Source organism: Natrix helvetica (assembly GCF_964273705.1).
Source record: "Natrix helvetica genome assembly, chromosome: 5".
Classification (NCBI taxonomy): Eukaryota; Metazoa; Chordata; class Lepidosauria; order Squamata; family Natricidae; genus Natrix; species Natrix helvetica.
In genome coordinates, this window is record NC_138551.1 from 47,216,316 (window position 1) to 47,231,927 (window position 15,612).

The 15,612-nt window shown below is 37.0% G+C and overlaps 1 protein-coding gene across 1 annotated transcript in view; it reads right to left on the reverse strand.

Annotated features, from left to right (window-relative positions):
• Positions 1-15,612, reverse strand: part of HS6ST1 (heparan sulfate 6-O-sulfotransferase 1) — a 204,201-nt gene that overhangs the window by 17,385 nt on the left and 171,204 nt on the right. The gene's annotated exons all lie outside the window — the stretch shown is intronic.

The following is a 15,612-nucleotide window of genomic DNA, read 5'->3' on the forward strand; positions in this document are numbered from 1 at the left end:
GAAGTCTGACCTGACACACATTAGATATTAACAGGTATTACTACGTCAAGGAGATATTTTAGGTACATTCTATAGAGCAATGATGATCAGTAAAGATTATTTTGACAGAATACCCTGCCAAGAATATATATCTTGAGAAAAAAGTTATATTTGGAACTGTTTGCCACTGCTCCACCTTTTTACACTGTTTTGCAAATGAGAAGAATTCTCAATTCATTAAGGTCACACATTATGTTATAAATACTCTAAATAAACAAAGGAGGTAGTAATACTCCACATATACACAAATACACTTGATAAATGTTAAGTGAAAGAAGGACTAGGGGAGACATGATAGCAGTGTTCCAATATCTCAGGGGTTCTCAGGGGTTGCCACAAAGAAGAGGGAGTCAAGCTATTCTCCAAGGCACCTGAGGACAGAACAAGAAGCAATGGGTGGAAACTAACCAAGGAGAGAAGCAACTTAGAACTGAGGGGAAATTTCCTGACAGTTAGAACAATTAATCAGTGGAACAGCTTGCCTCCAGAAGTTGTGAATGCCCCAACACTGGAAGTCTTTAAGAAGATGTTGGATGGCCATTTGTCTGAAATGCTATAGGGTTTCCTGCCTAGGCAGGGGGTTGGACTAGAAGACCCCCAGGGTCCCTTCCAACTCTACTATTGTATTGTATTGTATTGTATTATTGTATTGTATTGTAAGTTTTCTAGAAGTCTCTTTTATCTTTTGAAATTAAAACATTCAATTTCCATTTTTTTCTCCACTCTCTCATCAACCACCTTTTCTATTTCAATATTACACACTTACCCACATACATAAATAAACAATTGGTAATAAATAAATGTGCTTCCTCTGAGAAGGTGCTCATTAAAATCTTGGTTTCTTGATTTTGCTATGCACAAAGTTAACAATCAAAGCCTTTTTAACTATTGTCACTAAAAATAACACATACATTTCCCTATACTTATATTTTTCTTGCATTATTTACACAAAGCAAAGGTTGGCATAGAAATGAACCATGTCCTGTTTCTTTAGGTCATGAAAAAAAATGAATTCAGCCTGCCTCCTATGGCTTTTTAACATTACCAGAAGTCACTGACTCCTGCATATTTAGTGACTAGTGCGTTAGTAGCTGCATTTTTCTGAAAGTCCATTTAAAAAAGATGATAGGTGATACACCTAGCAACATTAAAAATGATTTCTTATTATATAAAATGCTGAGTAAGTTTCATGAATGGACTCTTCTAACACAGATCATATCCTACCGAATACTGGCTGAAACTGTCATAGGCCACATTCTGATTCAGCAGATAACATTGGTCTAATTGCACCTATAGCACCAGGTCAAAAGGTTAAAGTGGACAATAAGGACAGTATTTTTTATTTTTAAAATAGTTTTATTAAAATTTGTTTTAGCAAAATAAAAACCATAAAAGAGAACAACTCTATACTAAAGTTCAACACTAAAATGGCAGCAAGATAAGAATCAATGGAATTCAGGAGGGATTGGATTTGCACTGCTTGTGAAAATGCAATGACTCTAAGCTAATGATGCACTTAACTCTGTCCCCAGCTCTGCCTGCTCTTCTACAATTATAAACAAGTGGCTTCCAATCTTCTTGCTTGTACATACAGTACATTTATATTAATTAATATTTCTGAGGACAAAGAATTGGAAATTTTAGCTGTGATCCAAAGAATAAATAAACAACACTGGTGAAAATAAATTGCTTTCTTGGTCTTGTGGCTAAGACCAAGTGTAAATAAGCCAATATACCAAAAGCTGAGAAGGAAGAATATTACTTCTTTTGGGACTAAAATGTGACTTTAGGTAACAGATATGAACTCCCACCCACCTACCCCGAAATTTGGAAAGCATTATGATAGTTACTGAGAAACAATGCTCAATTTTCGATAAGTTATTCTACAGATAATAATGTAACCAGACCAAAGCTGCATGTCAGATCACTGACAATGCCAGCATTGAAAGATTTCCTTATTTTAAAGATACATTTGGAAAATGTGAGAAAAATGAACCGAGGAAAACGATATTTTTTTCCATATGACAAGTGTGAATGTTTGGAGGTATCAGTGAATTTAAGTAGACCAGAAGAGATGATTTAAAATCAAATAAGTATATGATTCGGAGCATGAGAACATATAAAGGAATATAGTAGCAATGACACTTAAAATCCTCGTAACTATTTGTTTGACTATAATCCACATATAGACCACAAAAAGTGCTTTCTTGGTGGTGATCTCCACTCTATGGAACATTATTCCCCTCCCTCAGGTATGGTGGCCCCATCCTGTTGCTTTTTTTAAAAAGCCTTAAAATGTGTTTTTGTTAATGGGCCTGGGAAATGTGAATGGAGATGGAATCAACCACGTGGTTAATTTGAATAGGTTGCTGCTGTTATAGGGAGATGGTTTAAGGATTTTATGTTGCGATTTTTAATGTATAAACCACCCAGAGTCACCCATATGTGAGTTGGATGGCTATGTAAATTTGTTTAATAAATAAAGACACAAATTAATTCAAAAAAGATAAGATATATTTGTTCTATAGGCATTCAAGGTTTCTGGCCATAATTAAAGTATCAGTTAAATTTTATTTATAGTCATAGACCAGATTTTTGTGTAAAAATAAAACACATAAAGCTAATATATTAAAAGGAAAAATATGCAATAAATTATCTTCCAATAAATGTACTGTTTGATTGTTGGTTGCGAAATCAGTATGCAGTGATTTGATGGCATATGTGGACTCTATGAGACACATATCCAGACTTTCTCCAGGATGTTTTGTTTCCAACCTGGTCTTTTACATGTCCCATCTATGTGCTCTTTGCTAGTAAAATCAAGCACATGCATCTTGCTGCGGGTCATTGTCTTCTCTTTGTTTCCTCATTTCCCAGCATTACCTATTTCTCAAGGGAGATGATAATTTGAGCATGATTATTTACACCTCCAGTGAGACATCCAGATTGTTTGATTTCTTTGATTATTAATGGTATTCTTAACAACATTTTCCAACATCTAGTTCAAAAACATACTGTGTTTCCCCCAAAATAAGACAGGTTCTTATTTTCTTTTGCCCCACGAAATATGGCCTTGGGCTTATTATAGGGGGAGGGATTATTATTTTCTGGGGCAGGTGACAAGCGAGGTGCGCCTTTTACCTTTCCAGGTCCGTTGCGTTCCTCGCCCTTCCGTCCAGTGAATCCCCTTGTAAAAAACACCTCATGAGGGCAACTCGTGAGTTTTTTTTTACAAGGGGCTTCAATGGGCGAAAGGGCGAGGAACGCAACGGACCTGGAACGGCAAGAGGCGTGCCTTGCGGCCCAACACTGCCCACCTTGTCCCAATGATAAAGGCAGCCTGCCTGGTTCCCTTCTCCACCGTTCCTTTAGCAAGGGGTGGCAGGTGGGGGGGGGAGAAGTGAGGCGCGCTTCTTAGCTTTCCAGGTCTGTTGCGTTCCTTGCCCTTTCGTCCTGTTAATCCCCTTGTAAAAAAAACCCTCACGAGTTGAACTCGCTTCTCCCCCCCCCACCTGCCACCCCTCGCTAAAGGGATGGTGGGGAAGGGAACCAGGCAGGCTGTCTTTACCATTGGGGTGGGGTGGCGGTGTTTTTTTGCAAGAGAAGGAACAGGCAGGAGGGGATGATCGCATTGCTGGTCTGCTGCTCTTTTTGCGGCAGGCTCTTTTTGCACAGGAGGGAAGGAAGGGAGGTGGAAGCACTTTGCTTCGCCTGCCGCTGCTTTTGCGGCAGGCTCTTTTTGTGTGGGAGGGAAGGGCAGGGTGTGGAAGCACTTTGTTTTCCCTGCCGCTGTTTTTGCAGTGGGCTCTTTTTGCGTGGGAGGGAAGGTGAAGCATTTTGCTTCACCTGCTGCTATTTTTGCGGCAAGCCCTCTTTTTGCCCCGCAAGCTGTACCGGCAGGTGGTACAGTGGTAATGGTGGGGACCGGTTGCGCATGTGCTTAAATAGTTGGGGGCGGGCTTATTTTTGGGGGAGGGCTTATTATGGCGCATGCTCTGAAAAGCCCGATTGGGCTTATTAGCACAGCATGTCTTATTTTCAGGGAAACATGGTAGATACTGTGACAAATTGAGTAGCAAACTGCAAGAGGTGTTTTGTTGTAAATTCAAGAAGGATGTAATATTAACAATGGTTGATCACAATGCAAAAATTGAAAAAATGGAATTTGGAATCACGGGAAGATTTAGCTTGATAAAGACAGTATAGAAGGTGCTAGACCTTCTATACTGTTTGCAAACATAATTCTTTATTTCCAACACTTGTTTTAAGCAAGATCACTGTAGACTTTCCACACTGAAATCAATGTGGACAACACTGGAAAAAAATAGTGACCACAACAGGGATATAAGAAATTCTATTACCGACTACAGAACAGACGACACATTAGTGGTACCAAATATAGACGATAAATTTGAATAATTATAAAGAATAGTTTTGTCAGTAAATGATGATTTAGAGAACATAGAATATAAGATCAATGTAAACAATAGACTCAGTGTGCTTAGATTATGCAATAGAGTACAAAGGAGCAATTGAAAGATATGAGAATTCATGAAAACTGAAATAGAAAAATATCCCCAAAATTTCAAAGAAGAAAGATCCAAGTAGCTTTCCTAACAACTTATCATGATAGCTAGGGAAAGATGAAGGATGAAAGCCTGGGGCAAAATATAGATGAATGTGACTGAATACTGACTTTCAGTGTTAAGTATGAAAGGACAAGGAAAGATAGCTCAATCAATAATGTCAAAAAATAGAGAAAATAATAAGTTAAAAAAATGAGAGAGTTTAAAAGAAGATTAGAGAAAGTGCAGGAAAATTTACAGCTAAGGTAAGATTACTAAAACGTAATCACGGACAAGATCTGACAGAAGCAAATGATGTTAAAGGAAACTGGAAAGGCTATACTGAAACTCTGTAAAAAGGGGATTATAGAATGACAGGAACATTTGTTGGAAGAGTTTGGAACTGACTCCATTAGAAAGTGAGATACGACAGGCAATAGACCAACTGTCAAATACTCAACCACTTAAAGTTGCAAGAAAAAAACAGCTAGTGCTAAGTGCTAGGTATTCACAAATGCAAAGCAAAACTGTGACTTTGAGATTGGTACATTTATCTATCCCACAGAAGAGAGTTGCAAGTGAACATGAACTACTGAGTGTTCATTAGTATACTAATGCTGCTCTAATTTCTCATGCAAACAAAGTTTTGCTTAAAATCTTACGAAGAAGGAGAGTCATATATGGAGAAAGAAATGCCAAATAAACAGAAAAGGCAGGATGTGAGATTAGATAGCTAAAATGACGGAAAGAGCAAAAGAGAACAAATAGGAAATTGACGTGCGTTTCATTGATACAAGAAAACCTTTGACAATGCAGATCATTCCAAAATGTAGAAATATGAGTAAGAGCTATGTCAAAATTATCTGATGCAAGCAAATGATGTTCCAGAAAAAAACAATGATTATGCTCACTAGATTAAGGGAAGTAGCAGGAGCAGAAAATGGATGGATGGATGGATGGATGGATGGGATCAAAGAAGTTGAATCCTACTGGTTATTACCAAAGTCAGGACAAGATGTTGAACTGTTTGTATATATGTTACTGTGAAAGTCCGAAATCTGGTGAATGTCGACATTCACATAGTCGCTTGGTGTATGTCCTTATCCTCTCGACACCCTTACCCTAATACCCTTACCCTAATACCTCGGCTCCTCGCTTCCTTTTAAGCGTCTTCTATTCGCTGACTTTTTTAAAAAAAACCTGCGATCCTGCGCGGTTAGAATGAGTAGTTTCCAGGACCGCGAATTGAAAAGCAAAAGTAAAGTTACGCTGACTCGTTATATATGTCACCGTGAAAGACCGAAATTGGTATGTGTCGACATTCACCGGTGAATGTCGACATTCACCAACATTCACCGGTGAATGTCGACATTCACCAATTTCGGTCTTTCACGGTGACATATATGTTACCAGGAGACAAACTTGCTTCAATAATACCTGGTCCATTTAAATGATAAAAATTTCACTATAGAAATAAACTGAGGCTTCCCAGTTCCTCACAACTGTTAACATTTCTCCAGTTTTAAACAATCCAATTTTCTGTTACATCCAAATCATGTCTTTACATTTTAGATTAATGAATAAATCAGAACCAGAAACACAAGAAACCTTGTGCCACAATAATTAGTATATAATATGCCAAGTAAATATTCTGCCATAGATGGCTATATCTACTCCTATGAATTTCTAAACTCTTATCAGATTATACTGCTTCCACATTTAATAATTTGGTTCCAACACAAAGTAAATACTGAATTAGGCAATGCTATAGATTGGATCTTCTCCTTGAACTATGCAGTAATGAGAAAAGAGTGGCTTATGAAAGAGGCACATGAGATAGTAAGTATAATAGCCTTCTTCGATCTGAAGCCTTCCAAAGACACATAGCTCTTATTACCCTGACCACAGGCTGAATCTAATAGAAGCTACTGCCTAAAATACAGTATCCCACAGAAGAATTTTCAGAAAGGATAAGACTCTACTAAGTTAAGACCATGATAGGTGACCTTGGGTGAAACACTGATTAGATTCATACATCTCATTCAACCATAATGTAGTTTGTTTGCTTTTGTTTTTTTTAAATGTTTATCCGGATAAAGTACTGTTTATAAACTTAACTTTTGGGACTTGGCATAACAATGGCATATTGTGAGATCTACAACAGTTGTGATATATTCAGTTAGCTATGAATAAACAAACCATGGCTTAGCATGATTTAATATGAGAGTCAGGCCACTTTCTTTTAATCCACTTTCTTTTAATCCAACACTGGAAGTCTTTAAGAAGATGTTGGATAGCCATTTAGGGGTTCCTGCCTAGGCAGGGGGTTGGACTAGAAGACCTCCAAGGTCCCTTCCAACTCTGCTATTGTATTGAAATCTTACCTTTCAGGGTATTAAGAGAACAAAGTGGAGAAAAATCTATGAAGGTGCCATGCAAGTTGCCCAAAATTCAAAGTATGAAAGGAAAAAAAAACAGAGAAAGAAATCAGTAATAAGAACAGTTTATACAGACTGTAGACAGACTTGGGCCATCTCTTGTTTTGCATGACTTTTTAAAAGATCCTAGGTAACTATCTCAAAGTTTTATTTTCCCATCTTTTAAACTGAGTATTAATGAGTGACTCCTCCTCTAGGGCAAGTATAAATATAAGCCAGATGTAGATATTACAGAGCACTTATTATTTACTTATTAGATTCCCGCAGAAATCCTAGTTGTCATAGTATCAGTTTCTGTCAAATTAAAATATTTCATTCTGTAATAAAACAAAGAGGGAGGGGTGTGGATAAATTTGCCAGATGGTGCTGTAAATCAGATCTTTCCTCTAAGGCTAGGAAATGTTCCTGAATGATTTATTATAAAGCAACAATAATCTGAAATACGCAGTAATGCACAACAGTTAAGACAGCTGTTGCAGTGGTTTAAGAAGGGACGACTGATTACCACAAGTGGACAATTTGTCTAAATAACATCGCTAAGGAATCTGCATGCAGACTAACTAAAATTGATAAAAACTAAACTGCATAGTTTAGTGAATTAAGATCCACATGAACTTTCTTTAAGTAGTTGATTGAACACACTAAGGCTTGGCGGAAACACTATTGTAACTCACGAGAAGCGGTACTCATCTTTTGGTAAAAACAAGATGCAGACAGAGTAACTAAAATGGATAAGAGCTAATCTGTAGAGTTTAGTGAATTAAGATCCACATGATCTTTTTAAAAAAGTGGCTGATATAAAAGAGAGGAACACACCAAGACTCGGTAGAAACAGTATTGTAACTCTTGAGAAGTGGTACTAATCTTTTGGTAAAAGCAAGATGCAGACAGAGTACAGTTCGCAGAGATACACTTTGCACTCTAGAAACCTGTCACTATGAATGATAACAATAGGAACAACCAATAGTCGTATAATCTAAGCAAAAAGCACAGATGTGTTTTTTCAGTCAGCCAGTCAAAATAAAGGGACATATCTACAGAATGTTCAAAACAATGGCTGGAACCATGCCTTAAAAATGTCATGGAAAAATATGGGACTCTTTCAGAAGGCAAATAGATATAAATAAATTGCGAGCTGATCCTAGCAAAGGTACTGATTAGTAGAATAACAAAGGCCATTGCTTTCTGAACGTACACTTAGCACAGAGAGTATACTATAGTTTCCTCCTCCCCTGTTCCTCTTCTTCCACAGAATAAAACTTCATTTGTTTGAAAATACCAATATATATTTTGTCTGGAAATTAAAGCTTACTTCTAGTTTTGAACAGAATATGTAATACCCAATTGCTTTATGCCAACTGGTATTTTGTAATCAAGGCATTTAAAGAAATCAATGGTCAGATATATAAATTAGACAATATATATTGTCCAATTTAAGAATCATCACATCCAACTCTTCTGAAACATAGTGGCAAAACTGAGCAGCTAAACAATTTTAAGCACAGTGAAGGTTGAAATATAGAAGTGATTCACTCACATATTTGCCCTTTTAATTTTACATAGCTTTCAAATCACCTGTATGGAATATACTGTATGGAATATACTGTATATAATTTACTTGGATGCCAATTCTTTCTTCTATAGACATTTTAAAGTGATACATGTAATTCCTTAACAGTTATTGTCCAAACAGAAAAGAGAATGATGTTTTTTGTTTAGTTGCATAAAAATATTTCATTAGGTTTGTTTCCTTGCCTTACTTGCAATTCATGTACTTATATAATTATTGAACAGATGCAGACCAGCTGGCTGATGCTGGTACAAACTTCCTGGAAAAGGGAAGGTTGAATGAATTGTGAAAAGGGAATGTGTAATGAATTTGAACATGTTATTTGAATCCAGACACTGATATTCCTATCAATAACTAGATTACTTCCTTGGTCTCACAAGTTCTAGAACAAAAATACCATACAAAATCTGCCCTGCGATATACATAGGACAAACAAACAGGAGAATAAATGCACGCATCGCAGAACACAAGAACGCAGTAAGAAAAAAAAGAAAAAACTTCCTCCCTTTTCCAGCAACTTAAAGCTACAGGACATGAAATTAATTTTGAAGGAACCAGGTTAATTTCCAAAACTGAACACTTCAACAAGATAATAATTATGGAAGCTATCGAAATAGAGAAACACCCCCACAACATGAATAAACGTGACGCTACCTCCCGCCTACCAGATATCTGGAAACCAGCCCTAGTCAACAAATGAGCCCCATGTCAGGCCTGTAATTATATTCTTTTTTGGATCTTTGGCCTGCCACACTTTCTTATAATTTTCTATGCTGTTTCAATAGTGTAGTAGTTGGGAGGGGGGAATAGAAAGGAGTAGGATTGTAGAATGGATTGTTGACATTCTTTTGTAGAAGCCAAGGCCATCTTTTCACTTCGCATCGCGACACCTGGCCGGAAGAAGATGGGTGTACATGCCAGCGTGGAAGATGATGATTGGAACATGTGATGGATGGGTGTGGGGAGAGATCATGAACTTTAACTGGGTGAACCCAGAGCATGTACTTCCAGAGTTGAAATTTCCATAGCTGTACTAACATGCCTGTGGAATAAATTGCACCATTAAGGATGTTTTGCCTTGGACAATGATTTATTTCTGCATGGTATTTAGAACCCTAACACCCCACCCACCACCCAGGCCATTACAACATGAAACAAAAACGGACCCACAGGCAGCACCAATCAGCACCAATCTACCAATCATGATACAACCACACAACCAATCATTCCACTTACTGAAACAAAGCCAGCACTCCACACACCCCCACCAAGATATATAGAAATATGGCAGCTCTGATCACACTTTAAGCTGAAAACACCAGCCTGAGGATGGCGAATGAGACCTCGCTGAAACGTTGCCAAGACAATCTCAATCTTACATGGGAAAAGACCTAAATACAACAAGACCAGCATACCTACACCCATGAAAATCTATGAAAACATTGTGTGTGTGTGTGTTTGTGTGTGTGTGTGTGTGTATGTATGTATTGTGTCACAACCCCTGGTATGCCCAAATATGGGAGGGAGCACACTGCTTCCCTTTTCTGTCTTTCGGCTCATTCCAGAGACCATCCAGGCAGAAAACCATCTTTTTTTTAATGTTGCCTTTGTTACATTTGTGTTGCATTTGTGCTGATAAATAAATAAAGGGAGACTAGTATAGATCTATTTCAAGCTATTTAGCTCACATCAGCTAGCCATTACCCTTACTGCTTAGTGGCTAATACATCTGCCTAATATGTAGTACAGTCCAGATTCAATTCCCAGTAAGGGTATGGCTAGCTGATGAGAGCTAAATAGCTTGAAATAGATCTATACTAGTCTCCCTTTATTTATTTATCAGCACAAATGCAACACACACACACACACACACACACACACACACATGCATTATATAAATTAGATCATAGGTATTAAGCCCAAAAACTTATCATAGCTTCAGATAACATATTAATCACAGTCAGAAACAAAATTACAATTTTGCATACAAATGCTTTAATACATTGTCTGGACAGGAATTGGATTGGTCTGACTACAACTTTATTATTAACTCTATCCAGAAATATCTCACTGGATTCAACAGAGTGCACTCTGGAATAGGCTTTATAATTTTATTGTCTAAGTGTTTCTGGGACTTCACAAAGTCAATGTATTTAAGAATAGAATGATTAATAAAGATGTGGGAACTAAAATTCCCAGGTTTCCCAAGTAGTATTCCAGAGTCCATCTTTTGTTTTAAAGAAAGAGTGGAAAATAGAATACTTCAAAGAGAACAGAAAACCTTATTTTTTGTTTTACTACTTAAAACCCAATTGCTACTAATAAAGAATGAAATTGTAGAAGTAATCATAGAATCAATGATTTCATTTTGTTAAGAATCAATTACTTCCATTATGTTTTCATGTAATGACTGCCGGAATTTTCCATTCAGCTTAGAGAACTACAGGTTTGTAGAATGAAACTGCATTATGAATCGATCATACAACAATTAAGAGAAATAACTATGGGAAACTGAAAAAATAAATAATTTTGCAGCAACTTAATAGCAACAGAACCGACCTAGTGACTGAGTTTTAATAAGTCATTTGTCATAAATTTATCCCACTGTAGCATGAAACATGTTCATGTAGATTCATCAGGGGGGAAAAAAGTCTAAATTGAGATTTGAATGATGATATTCTCTTTCACTCTCTTTCTCTATCTCTCTCACATAGAATCAAATATTTTAGCCACTAAAATGTTTTTAAGTCAGTGTTAGGTACAGGATACCTCAAAAGATAATTGAAAATACTGTCACTCAAGCAAACATCCACTAGATGGCACTTTCGTTACTCTGATAATCAGATGCGAAATTGCACTGTGGGAACATGCTCCAGTGCTTTTCCAAGAGTCAAAAGATTGCAGCATTTCATAGTAGCACAATGCATTTCCTTCAGTTCTCATGGGGCTGGTATGTATCTTACATGGTAAGGTCACAAGCCGAAGTGAATATAATTGCCTTGGGTGGGGGACGGGAGAGAAGGTATAATCTGTTTCTATTTCCTGAACACGTTTCAGCTGTACGAGAGTAAATGCCAGGGAGCTTGTGACAAATACTGATGAGGAGAACCAACTGGTGTCAAGGCATGTCTGGATATCAACTGTGTGCTATGCCAGCAACACTGGGCACTCATGAAGCTAAAACAAGTAAATTATCCCCAGGGGGACTTCTTGGCATGTTAAAGTACCATAAGACCTGCCATTGGTATTCACATTATGTTAACATTGAAATTTTTGTGATACATTGCTATTGCTTGCTATCACAGGCTATGCAGAGTTCGTCTGGAATGAGTGTGCAACAATAGCATTTGAATATGTTGAAAGAAAGCATATGATAGCGGGATTATAAATGGCAGAGTTTCAGCTGAAGAACCTGAAATGGAGAGAAACAGCAGCAACAGCAGGGACAGCAACAACTACTACAGGCCTTTGGAGGCTTTTATACTTTAGGCTCATGTGAGTAGTAGCTATAAAAATACCTTCCCACTTTCTGTAAGTCAATTCCTTGCAGCTGCTAAATCTAGGTAGTGCCCCATTCCTGATGGTAGCTTTGTCTACAATGCCAATACAATTGTGCAATTCATTCAGAACAACTTATATTTTGGGCAAACAGAAGACATTGTTCCTGGATATGACAGAAAAATCATCCCGTTTCTTCCAAGGGTTCCAGTAGGTCTTTAACATTCAGGAACAATCAAGAAGGAGCACATTACAAAGAATTCAGTGGCTTTCATTTTCAGCTTAATTGTTGGATGCGGGTCTACGACAACTTGCCACAGCCAACTAGCCATGGGACAAGACTGCGGGATACACTAATATTGAAGAAATAGTGAAATAGAATAATTTAAGAAAGGATGTCAAAGGAAGGACAAAATGAAATATGAATGACTAAAATTAAAATATTTTTAAAAATTATTTTAAATAATTAAGTTGAAGTGTTGAATTGTCCTGCAGTGAGTGGCCATGCAGCCTGCCTCTTAAAATATGTTTTGTCAACTCAATTAACTTCCCAGAGTCTAGCAGTATTGTAAATATACAGGATTTTCACTGAAATATCTTATTAATACATCAATTGTTGCACTTTCAAACTTGATATAAAGACCAATGATATGACCTGAAAAACATTTGATATAGCAATGAGAGAATTGTTGTCACTGGGGCCACTGCCTACCATTGCTGGTTGCCATATTGGCTGGGGCTTCATTCAACTCACCCGTATGGCAACTGTCTCTATGATTGTCTTTTGCAGGTTTGCCCACCAGAGTATTTAGGGGAGTATTATGACTCCCTTGGTCTATGATAATCAATGGAATAGAGAAGTAGGTCTTGAATCAGATGTCAGCAATGTTGCATTAAATCTTTCAATAAATTTTTTTTGACATAAGATTGTAACTGTATTCAACAAAATTTCATTTTAAGTGTGCATTCAAAGTGACAATAAAGTTATTCTAAGTCTAATTGATCATTCATACCATTTACTCTCCCAAGAAATAGCCATGAAAAGAAAAGAAAATTTTCTCTTAATACCTCTTCTCAGACCTTTCTGAGAAGAAATTCATATGAATGACGGATTTAACATATAACACATGTCTTTTTCTATGAGAAAAGTTTAAGCCACTCACATGGACCCAAATGTTTTGCAGTAAAAATAACCCATTCTTAAGGTTTCAAATTATAGAAATATTTTTCTGGTCCTGATGATATACTACAACCATGAGTTGTTCCTCAGAGGTCTTACATTTTGCCAAGTTACTACATAGTTGTTATTATTTTGTAACATAATTTGTTTCCTTTGAAGTCAAAATATCCAGAAAGTTAAGAATGGAAATGTTCAGATATTCCATTTATTGATTCCTACAATTCTACCTCAGGTCTAAATATTAATAGTGTATGCAACAGAATTTGTTGAGAGACAGTTGGCTGGTTACAACTCTTTTTTTTGACTGAAAGAGTTTATACTGAAGGGAAGGACAAAATCCTCAGGTTTTGGAGGAGGAGGGGACAACTGCACTGCAGCTAACCCCGGGGCCTCAGATGGGCAGGGAAATGTTTGAATGACATTGGGTCATTCTCTTCCTTCCCTTTGTCACTGAGAGCTTGGAGTTGTTGGTTCTCTATGCTTATTTAATTGTGCTATGTATTTTTCATTGACATTACTATGGCACCTTGGCCAAATAATTAATTTGTTCCAGAAAAAGCAGCCAAACTAGAGGCTTGGGAGATTGCTAGGCAGGAGAATAATGGCTTGGAAAATTGTATAGGGGTCAAAGCCTAATGTGTTTCCTCGATTTGATTAAATTAAAGGATATGTGCTTTCCCCACTGATTAAATTAGTTGCTCACATGGAACGGCAGATACACACAATGCCTCCCTGACTGCCAGAACATTGCCTAGCCAGCTAACCCATGAGTGTATCTGCACATATGCCAATTTAGAACTGGAGTGGAAAAATTGCGCCTAACTATTCCTCAAGCCACAAGCCAGCCATCATTTGTGGTGCTTTGTGCTTTCTCTACTGCTATCCTCTTGCCTTTCCTAACATGACTTTGTATTGTTCTGTAAATTATCCATAATTTGATCAGTTAGTTCAAAATCTCCCCCTGGATTCCTTTTATCCCGCTAGAAAATAGTATTTGCTTTGGTCTATTTTGAATTGTTTCAGTGCAATTCATTCATTCATTCATTCATTCATTCATTCATACATACATACCTTTACATCTCATCTCAATTCATCTTCTAAATTGCCCCCAAACCAGAGATTTCTGAGCATTACATAAATGAACGCTTCGAGAGAAACAGCTACAACGCAAGCGTCATACAAATATTTTTATATTTACTCAAATCTTGAGTAATGGATCCTTTGGATTAAATCATATTCATTAGTGCTCAATTCCTTCGGCAGCAAAGATGCCATGTAAGGAATATAGTTATTATACATTGAGATTGGAGCTCTCTATGCTAATACTTATTTTGTTTGCTTGTTTTGACCCTGAGAAACTAAGCCCCGAAAGGAGGCAACATCCCTCATATTATTCAGTTGCAGACAAGTGCAGAGGCCAACATAAAAATATACAAGAGGCAGAACTGAAAAGCACCAAGACTCTCCCCATTAGTTCCAGCGTAAGCACAAGCAGTCAAGGCAACTAGGGCCTCAGATGAATAAATAAGAAGCAGAACTGAAATGAACAGGCTAGATACACTGAAGGGACATCTTATGATAATATGAATGTCATGAGTTAATTGCTGCAATAGCACAGCCTTAAAAAAAAGATTTAAAAATAAAACAACTAGAAACTGCAATTATAAGTTAATTAAAAAAATTACCAGAAACATTTGTGAAATTATTAAATCAGCCCATATGTGGAATCTTGGGAGGCCAGCTTTTTCCAAATACGTAAGAGTAACATACAAACTTTTTGTTACCTGTTTGATCCGAAACTTTTAAAAATTTCAATGACTTCATAATTAACCTCTCTTAAGTAACAATTAAACTCCAGGGGCAGCAAACATTGCTTAGGAAAGCCAAAAACAAAAGAAAGAAAAAGGAAAAAAAATCAATTAAAGTAAGGTGAGGAAGAGTTTACCCTATCTATATTATGGAAAAGTGTGCCAATGGTACAACAGAAATTATTCCAAACACGAGTCCATTTTCGCAGAACTAGTTTGGCAGTTAGAAGCAGCATTCCTTCATCTGGGGTCCTCCAGATACTGTGGATTTCAACTTCCATTGTTCCCAGCCAACTGACTCAAGGACATCAACTTAAAGAAGGCTGATGTGAACCATTTAAGTTATACAAAACCTACATTTCTTGCTTGATCAGCTCTAGATCAAATGACTAGTTATGCTTCTGCTCAGTAATCTGCAATTCGCTTTAGGCTCTGACAAACAAAATGACAGAACTGAAATAATTCAAAGATACATTCATTAATTTCATAGGGCAAAGGAAGGCTTTAATTGAAT